The sequence below is a fragment of the Tupaia chinensis genome, unplaced genomic scaffold, assembly GCF_000334495.1.
Source record: "Tupaia chinensis unplaced genomic scaffold, TupChi_1.0 Scaffold000580_1, whole genome shotgun sequence".
NCBI classification, from domain to species: Eukaryota; Metazoa; Chordata; class Mammalia; order Scandentia; family Tupaiidae; genus Tupaia; species Tupaia belangeri.
Genome location: NW_006160096.1, coordinates 121,899 through 132,253, shown reverse-complemented (window position 1 = coordinate 132,253; position 10,355 = coordinate 121,899). Strand labels below are relative to the sequence as shown.

The window sequence follows — 10,355 nt, the reverse complement described above, 5'->3', positions numbered from 1 at the left end:
TAAGCTGCTGGATCCAGAATATGAGCCACGATTGACTATGTGGGAGTTCAGCAACATAATTATTATATCATTTGCTGATCCTAGTTTTAACTTTTTACAATGAAACTGGATCAATTCTGAGTTTTCTAGATTGCTCTTTTTCCTTGCTCCATTTTCTGTATTTAACATCTCAAAGACAACAGACTGCTTGACAAGAGGAGGAATTGAAATAAGAAAGGGGTACTCCAGATATTAGACAGGCCTGAAGTCTAAACACAGCCTTCAGGGGCTGCTGTGTGGTCAGGTGCCCAGCTGTCATTGCCATGTGGTAGCTGTGGTCAGTGATCCAAGGAGCACATTAAGTATCTAACTGGGAAGAATCACAGGAGACTTCCAGGATTACAGAGGGACAGTGGAACAATGGTAGTGCTTTAATGCAATTGAGTGCCATAATGAGATTTTTAGATTGGATAGTTATAACAACAATTTTTATTTATCACAGTTTAGGATGGTGGTAGTCCAAGATCAAGTGCAAGCATATTTATTATCTGGAAAATATTCTCTTTCTGACTTGCACATGATTGTCTTCTGTGTTTTTACAGTGGAGAGAAAGCAGACGCTGATCACTCTCTTTTTATAAGGACATTAATATCCTCATGAGGTTCTCACTTTGGACTTTAAACCTAGTTGACTCCTATAAGCCCCTCTTCAAAAACCATAACATGGGATTAGGGCTTCCACATATTACTTTTGTCCATAACAATCATGAGGCATTAAAAACATTAGAGAAATTCAAGTATCTGCTGACCTCAGGAACTTTGAGGGACTGAAACACAGATTTAACTGTGGATAATGCCCCTCCTTCACACACATACACACACACCCCTCCTTCCTCATCCTCAATACATACACTCCTTGTCCAGTGCTATCTTGCTTCAGAACAGAAATGTTTCCTCCACATTTCTGGACTCTCCCAGTTGCCACAATCTAATTCTGTCTCAAGCTCACCTTGCCAAAGAAATGGACTCCCCAGTAAAAAATTAGTCCTCCGAGGCCAACAAGCAGGAAAAGAGAAGCCACCAAATTCTGTTTATTCTGAGTGATTTTCCAACCATATCCATACATTGAACAGCAATAGATCAGTGAAGGAAGCTACAGTTCTGAGTCTCTCAACCTTCTCATACTCAATTTCTTGAGTATGATTATCCAAAATCCATATCCTTTATTGTGCCCTCTTTTGACTCAACCCTCACCTCCTTTACACTTTATATCTCTTCTGTACTATCTCTAGACAGATCCTCAGAGGTAATTCTTCCTTATCCAGCTCACTTTTGTACACATCTCTCCTCATATGTTTTTTATGTGGGACATGCAAAGGGAGCGAGAGTACATGATTAGTGTCCATACTTTACTTCCTTGTTAACAGTTTTCTTTGGCTATTTTCTTTTATGATACAAATTATGTAAAGCATAAAACACTTTTCTTTCTTTTATTTTTTCTTTAACGGCTTTATCTGAAAGTGATTTATTGATTTTTGTCGTGACTTTTCCTTGAGTGAGTGAAAGATGAGGCCTAGAACTGCCACCACATATGCCAAGGCAGCCACAGCCACCATTGATTTATAAGCAACATATCCAGTAGTTATGTACCCTTTACAAGATTTTGCAACATCTCTGAATGAAGAGTTGTCTGAAAACAGAAGAATAAGTCCTGAGCAACTGACTGTCATTTTCTATTCTTCAGAGGCCCCTTGTTTGTGACTAGGTGACAGGGAAAGTCACAGAACAAAGAAGAGACTCGGGGAAGAGTTAGTTAAAGATCAAGGAGCTTCTGTGGATGTAGGTCAGGCTAGAGAGACCTTGGTGTGACTAGGTGACAGGGAAAGTCACAGAACACAGAAGAGACTCGGGGAAGAGTTAGCTAAAGATCAAGGAACTTCTGTGGAAGTAGGTCAGGCTAGAGAGACCTTGAGCTTCTAATACAAAGGTAAGGTCTTCACATCAAATCTCTATAGTGATAGGGATGGGTGGTGGAGGAGCCAACTGGTTGGAAAGTAGTTTTTTACTTATCCTGGTTATAGTCACAGCCATCCATGATGATATTCCACTGAGGAAGAAAGTCTGGGTCTGTAGTAGATGTTTTCTAGCAGTCATCTAAGACCAGCTTGATGTTGGGGTCATTCCTGTTTAGGACTCTTGGTTCCATGTAAATTGGTTGATGAAGGTATGCCACAATAAGGTATTAATTTTCTTCATAAAGTAGTTGGCAAGAGTTGTCTGGGTAGATTTGCAAGATCAAGACAATGGGACGTGGCTTCACTGATGTCACTGGAAGAGGAAGACTTTTGACATTGTCATTCAGTACCATATCATAACTGCTGCAGTAGCAATTCACTGTCATTCTGAATTCACTGCATTCTGGATATCTTACTTGGTGGAAGATCCATCCAGAGAACATGCATTTTATTCTCATAGACTTTTTTACCTTCAAACTTACACCTTGTTTCACATCCATTTAAGGGTATGTAAAATTGTACCAGTCCTTAAAGCTAAGCTTTGAAGACAGACTAACAAGATGAATTTAGCACGCTGAGGGTACCTAAGTTAGCAACTGATTTTGTATAGTGGCTGTAGACCTGAACTCCACAAATCCACCCTGGGTGCACAGCTCACCTGTAACTATGGAAATGGCTGACTCACACAGACACTCAGAATAAATCAATATGAATACCGTGGAAGGTCATCTTGTGGTCATCAAATGGAGACCTAATCCCTGTATCATAGCCTCCTACAGGGACATACTTGTGTTCTTGGACCAACACTAATCTCAACCATCCATCCCATCTGAGATGTAGTCTCAGTTTTATCTCTCAAGCCAGAGAATATCAATAGAAGGAAGAAAGAGATGGACTTTTTTTGTAGATTGTGGATCCAGAAAGTGCATGTGTCTTTTCTACTTGCAGAACTGGGCAAAAGAAAGTATATGTTCCACCTTCATGCCTTAAATCAGTGCTTCTGTCCATGACTCTGATGGTCATGTTGTGCCCACTGTGCACTCTCCTTGTACAGGTATTTTATGGGGCACTCAGGGTGAGCTTTACTGTATCTGAAACAGAAATGCAGTTCAGCATTTCAAGACCAAGGGAATTCAATACAGTTGCATTCCATTTTTTGGCACAAAGACTGCTTGGAAACTATACTGTTACTCCATTTTTATTCCAAAAGATGGTGCCTAGTAAGCCAAGACTCACCAACTGATGAACATCTTTTGAATTCACTGAAGTCACAAAGGTAAAAAGAGAAAGTTACCTGGAGTTGCTGCAGCCTGCATTGAACCAACTTGGGGGAATCACATCTCTGCCTATATCCCATGACAGAAGGCACCACAAAATTAACCCCAAGCATTTATTTTCTAAGATCACTAAGGGTTAAAATGAGTTTAACATTTCCCCAACAGCTATTTGTTATGCAGGCCTATTTTATTTGAAATAATGGCTACTTATTTCTAAAGTATTATTTGTACATGACTATACTGATATAGTTAATGGTCACTTTTCAATTAGTGTCACCCTGACTGAACCCTTGGACTGTTGACTAGAGTGAGATCCCTTTTTATAAAAATGAGTTGAATTTTCTGGTCTAGAATGTAAGAAGCTTAGAAATCACCACTCTCTACTTTTTTTAAAGTATACAAACTGAAAAAAAATCAACTCTCAGATCCATAGAGAAGTGAGGTCATGAAGCAAATTGATGCCTCCCAAGATGGAAAGAAGAAAGGTATAGAGAATCACAACTTAGAAGAAATTTACAAAGAAACTTTCATGAGGTCTAGTATTGGGGTAGGAAAAATTGGACTGTAATGAACAGAAAGCTGGAAGCACAGGGTAGACAAATCTGGAGTTAAAGACTCCAAGGGAGCTACTCATGAGGGTGCCTCCACACTTTTGCAGATTTTTGCCTATAGAAGCTCTACCAGGTCCTCACAATATATATAAAACTATATTATAAATGGAAAAGACAGAATTTGAAGAGATTGAAACATCAGATTCAGAGTCAAATACAGCAAGAGTTCTGGGAATATTAGATCAGGAATATATTTTTAAAAGAATAATTAATATTCTAAGGGTTTTAATGGAAAATATAGATACCATGCAAGAATGAATACTATAAGGAGGGGGATGAAAATTTTAAAAAAATACTATAGATTAAAAAAATCCTCAAACATAAAGAATGTCTTCAAATAATTCATTAGTGGACTACTGAGGAAAGAATCTTGAGCCTGAGACTACTTCAATGCAAATTACCAAAACTGAAAAGCAAAAAAAAAATAATAATAAAGTTTAAAAAAAGAAATAGACTTGGGCTGTTAAGTGACATGATGGTGATTAGAAATGCTAGATTCCCAAGGGACCAGCAGTTAGTGTAATGGCTATGTCACTGAACTCCCATGTAGTTGACCATGGTTCAAGTCCTGGACAAAGTGGCTTAAACTCATGCCAAGGGCATGTGTATGCATGCCCAAGATCCCAAGAAGAGAATGGATGAGAAGGGATTATGGCATGGCCATCCCCCTGGGGGTGATTTCTCGCTTTCTGTCTCTGCATTTCTCTCTGTCTCTCTGGTGAGCACACGTGCCCTATAGCAAAAACCTCTCAAAAAATGTTAGACTCCCACATGGCTGACTGCAGTTTGATTCCAAAACTGTCAACTTGTTTTCTCACTTTTCTTCTCTCTCGCTCTCATTATCTCTCTCATTCACTCTGACTCACTCTGTAACCTGTATTGTCAAATTTAAATAAATAAATAAATGAATAAAGTTAAAATATTTCTTTCTAGAAAAGGAATAGACTATTTGAGTACTGTGACAATGACATAGATGTAAAGATATTTATAAAGGAGACAACAGAAAGAAAAGAATGAGAGGAAGGAACAAAAGAAATTTTGAAGAAATAATGGTTAATAATATTCCCAAATTAATGTCATACACCACATCTCCTATCTAGGAATCTATTATAAGATCCAGGAATTTAAGATTACACAAAAAAGAATAATTACCTAAAAAAGAAAAATATCAAACTAGGAATATCAAACTTTCAAACTTCAGAAAATGAAAGATAACATAATAAAAATTTTAAAAGATTCCTGATCAATATAGACATAATATATTTGCAAACCTTATCTAACAACATGTAACAAAGAATACACATCATAACCAGGTAGACTTTATTCCAGGGATGCAAAAATGGCTCAACATACACAAAACTATAAATGTAATGCACCATATTAACAAAAAGAAAGAGAAAAATCATTTGATAATATCAATTGATACAGAAAAAAAACATTTGACAAGGTACAGCATCCTTTCATGATCAAGACTCAGCAACATTAGCATAGAAGGGTCATTCCACAACACAATAAAACCTATCTATAAAAAAGCCATAGCTAACATCATCATGAATGGGAAAAGATTAAAGTTTTTCTGCTAAAAACTGGCACAAGACAAAAATGCCCACTTTCTCTTCTCCTTTTCAATATAGTACTGGAAGTTCTTGGCAACAAAATAAGAAAATTGAATAAAATAAAAGACATTCAAATAAGAAAAGAAGAGGTGAAATTATCTGCATTTGCGGAAGACATGATTGTACATACAGAAAACCCAATGATATTCAGGAAAAACTTCCTGAAATTAATAAACAAATACAGTAAAGTTGCAGAATACAAAATTAACATATAGAAGTTGATAGCATTTCTATATATGGACACTAGGCAGACTGAGATAGAACTGAAGAAAGTAATTTCATTTACCATAGGCAGAAAAAGTATAATATAACTACGAAAAAATTCATTTACCATAGCCAGAAAAAGTATAATATAACTAGGAAAAAAATTCAACCAAAGAAGTTAAAGACCTCCACAAGGAGAACTATGACAAGATAAAAAATATATGGAAAAGGACAAAAAAGGGGAAGAACGTTCCATGTTCCTGGATTGGAAGAATTAATATAATCAAAATAGCAATTATACACAAATTAATCTACATAATTAATGCAAGCCCAATCAAAGTACCAGAGAAAGTCTTTACAAATCCAGAAAAGACAATCATACAATTTGTCTGGAATCATAAAGGACCTCGTACTGCAAAAGCAATTCTGTGTAAGAAGAGTGGAGTGGGCAGCATCTCACTCCCTGACCTGAAAGTATACTATAAAGCTGTGATAATCAAAACAGCATAGTATTGGCACAAAAAACAGACAGGTGGACCAATGGAACAGAATCAAGACAACAGAAATAAACTCTTGAACACAAAGCCAAATGATTTTTGACAAAGTATACTAGTCAATCCAGTGAGAAAAGAAAAATATCTTTAGCAAATGGTGCTGGAAAAACTGGATATCCACCTGCAGAAAGTTGAATCTAAACCTCTACCTCACACCATTGATAAACTTAACTCAAAGTGGATCTAAACTTAAGACCTCAAAATATAGAATTACTGCTGTAAAACACTGGGGAATCTCAGGGAGACATTGGGATAGGCAGACTTCTATATAAGACCCCCAAAGCACAGTCAATAATCTCAAAAATAGACAAGTTAGATTACATCAGATTAATAATTTTTACATGACAAAAGACACATTAATTAGTGTGAATTGAGAGCCCAGGAACTGGAAAATATTTTTGTTAACTTTGCTTCAGATAAGGGACTGATAATCATAATACACAGGGAAATCAAGTGGCTTACCTTATAAAAGATGATCAACCCAATTAAAAGATGGTAGAGTGAGTTTAAAAAAAAACTCTCTAAGGAAGACATACAAATAGACAAAAGACATATGTAAAAATGCTCCACATCCCTCATCATAAGGGTGATGCAAGTCAAAACCACAATGAGATACCACCTAACCCCAGTCAGAATGACTAAGATTTTCTAAAAAAATTATAAGTGCTGGTGGAGGTGCAGTGAAAGGGGAACTTTCCTACACTGCTGGTGGGAGTGTAAAATGGTCCAGTCACTACAAAGAACAATATGGAGATTCTTCAAATATCTACAAATAGAACTACCATATCATCCAGGAATCCCACTCCTGGGAATCTACCCAAAGGACAGAAGAATGCTTAGTCAAAAAAGTGCTCGCACATTTATGTTTATTGTGGCATTAGTCACAATTGTTAAGACGTGGAACCAACCCAAATGTCCATAAACAAAAGAATGAATTTAAAAATTTTGGCACATATACTCCATGGAATATCACTCAGCCATAAAAAATAAGACCCTGACTTTTCACAGAAAATGGATGAATATGAAACATTTACTGCTGAGTGAAGCAACTCATGCTATGAAGTAGAGATGCAGTATGTCTCCACTTAATATATACTGACTGTCCACACTCTGTAGCCTAAACTAAATTACTAGAATATATAGAAACATATAAAATGGTTATATAACAGATACAGTGTGAGAAGAGAATAGGAGAAGGAGAAGAACCTGTGGAAAGACATTAAGGAGAAAAATAGGCAAAACATTTATGGGATAAAGAAATGGGTTAGTATCTGTTTATTTTGGTGTGTATAGTATCCCAAATGGACTGGTGAGAAATGTATTCATATTGGGACATTCACTTTATAAGGTAAGTTATATAGGTAATTGAACATACAAAAAATTAAAATAAAATTTTAAAAAATTTGAAAGATTTCAAAGCAAAATAATTATTGGGAAGCAAGGTTTATATCTGATACTTCCTCAGAAACTGGGGAACCAGCAGTTAGCATAATGGTTATGTCACTGGACTCCCAAGTAGTTGAACACAGTTTGCGTCCTGGACCCGGTGGCTTAAAACTCACGCCAGGTGCATGTGCATGTGTGCCCAAGATCCCGAGAGGAGAATGGAGGAGAAGAGATTGCGGCGTGACCATCCCCCCTGGGGGGGGGATTTCTCGCTTTCTGTCTCTATGTCTCTCTCTGTCTGTCTGGTGAACGCATGCACCATATACCGAAAACCTCTCCAAAAAAAAAAGAAAAAAAGAAAAGAAATTATGTAAGTGCCTGCCATGTGAGGCTATGGTGCATGTATAGAGAGATAGAAGAATGTCCTGGGTTCCTTTGAGAAAAGCCTCCCTGAGGAATGTCATTTGGCACAGAGATGCTCACAATAAGATTCAGGAGGAAGCAGACATGTGGTAAAAAGAGAACTGGAGAAACAGACTATACTTACTAGGGGACCAAAAGGAAAATGCTACCCAAAATTCAAGTCAGAAGTGCAGTGATGATTTTTAATAAAGAAAGAGATTATTGGAGGTCAAAGAATGAAATTTATGGGACATTGAAGGGTGATATTCTAAAGGCTATATCTTGGGAGAAGTTATATGATTATAAATCTAACATGCCAGACAAATGGGATCACAATGGTTATAAAGAGCTATACACTGAAGAACTTGAAACAGACAGTAGCGATCTGTAAAATATTATCAATGGGTAAGAACATCTACAAATGTTCAAGAATTTACTCATGAATCTCACCAACACAAGACATCAAAGAAATCCCACAAAAATGCTTAGTCAGAAAATCACTTGCACATCTATATTTATTGTAGAATTATTCACAATCGAAAAGACATGGAACCAACCCAAATGTCCACAAACAAATGAATGGATTTAAAAAGTGTGGCACAAATACTCCATGAAATACTATTCAGCCATAAAAAATGAAGTTTGATAAAAAAATAGATGAATATGGAAGATTTATTGCTGAGTGAAGCAAGTTAGGCTATAAAAGAAACATTGTATGTCTCCACTTAACATATATTGACTGCACTATATGGTAGAGAATAAAAGATTGGAAGACATAAAAGCATTGAAAATTATTATGGAAACAAGGGACAAAGTGGAAGGAGAGTGGGAGAGGGGACAAGTCTAGAAAATATAATACACTGTAAATATAATACACAATATTAACAGAAAGATGATAAAAACCATATAGTCATATCAATTAATGCAGAAAAAAAACTTTGATAAGATACAACATCCCTTCAGGATCAAAACTCTAAGCAAAATTGGCATAGAAGGGTTATTCCTCAACATAATAAAAACTATGAAAACCCCATAGCTAACATCATCCTGAATGAGTAAATGTTGAAAGATTTTCTGCTAAAAACTGATACAAGACAAGAATGTCACTTTCTTGAGAACCAGCAGTTAGCGTAATGGCTATGTCGCTGGACCCTCACATAGTCGACTGTGGTTCGCATCCTGGACCCAGTGGCTTAAAACTCATGCCAGGCACGTGTGTGTGTGTGTGTGCCCAAGATCCTGAGAGGAGAATGGAGGAGAAGGGATTGCGGCATGACCATCCCCCCATGGGGGTGATTTCTCACTTTCTGTCTCTATGTCTCTGTCTGTCTGGGGGGCGCATGTGTCCTATAGTGAAAACCTCTCCAAAAATAAAAAAAGAATGTCCACTTTCTTCACTTCATTTCAGTAGAGTACTGGAAGTCATTGCCAATGTAATCAGAAAAGAGAATAAAATAAAAGGCATTCAAATAGAAAAATAAGAGGTGAAACTATCTGTATTTGCAGGTAACATGATGGTACACATATAAGACCCAATGGTATCCACTAAAAAAATACTGGAAGTAATAATTGAATGCAGTAAAGTTGCAAGATACAAAATCAACATACAGAAATCTTCAAAATTTCTATATATGGACATCAGGCAGACTGAGATAGAACTGAAATAAGTAATTCCATCTACCATAGCCACAAAATTTATAAGATAACTAGGAACAAATGTAATCAAAGAAGTTAAAGACTTCCACAAGGAAAACTATGAAAAGCTAAAAAAAGAAATTGAAAATGACACACATATGTGGAAGGACATCCTATGTTCCTGGATTTGAAGAATTAATATAATCAAAATGGCAATTATACCCAAAATAATCTATATAGTTAAACCAATCCCAATTCAAGTGCCATAGATATTCTTCACAGATCTAGAGAATCATAAAATTTGTCTGGAATCATAATAAAAAACCTTGTATTTCCAATGCAATCCTGCACAAAAGTGGAGTGTATGGCATCTTACTCCCTGACCCAAAAATATACTTTAGAGCTGTGATAATCAAAACACCATGGTATTGGCACAGCCACAGACAGATGGATGAATGCAACATGATAGGGATCCTGGAAATAAACTCTCAAACATACAGCCAACTGGTTTTTGACAAAGCGTACCTGTCAACCCAGTTGGACAAGGAATTCCTCTTTAGTAAATGGTGCTTGAAAAACTAGATATCCACCTGCACAATGTTGAATCTAAACCTCTCACCATTGACAAAAAAAAAATCATCTCAAAGTGGATCAAATATCTAAACCTAAGACTCCGA

The 10,355-nt window shown here is 36.5% G+C and overlaps 2 pseudogenes; one reads left to right on the top strand and one right to left on the bottom strand.

The window, feature by feature from the left end:
* Window positions 1–1,468: 1,468 nt before the first annotated feature.
* Window positions 1,469–2,694, bottom strand: LOC102499098 (zona pellucida sperm-binding protein 2 pseudogene; annotated as a pseudogene).
* Window positions 2,695–8,061: 5,367 nt separating this feature from the next.
* Window positions 8,062–8,532, top strand: LOC102498689 (uncharacterized protein NKAPD1 pseudogene; annotated as a pseudogene).
* Window positions 8,533–10,355: the final 1,823 nt, after the last annotated feature.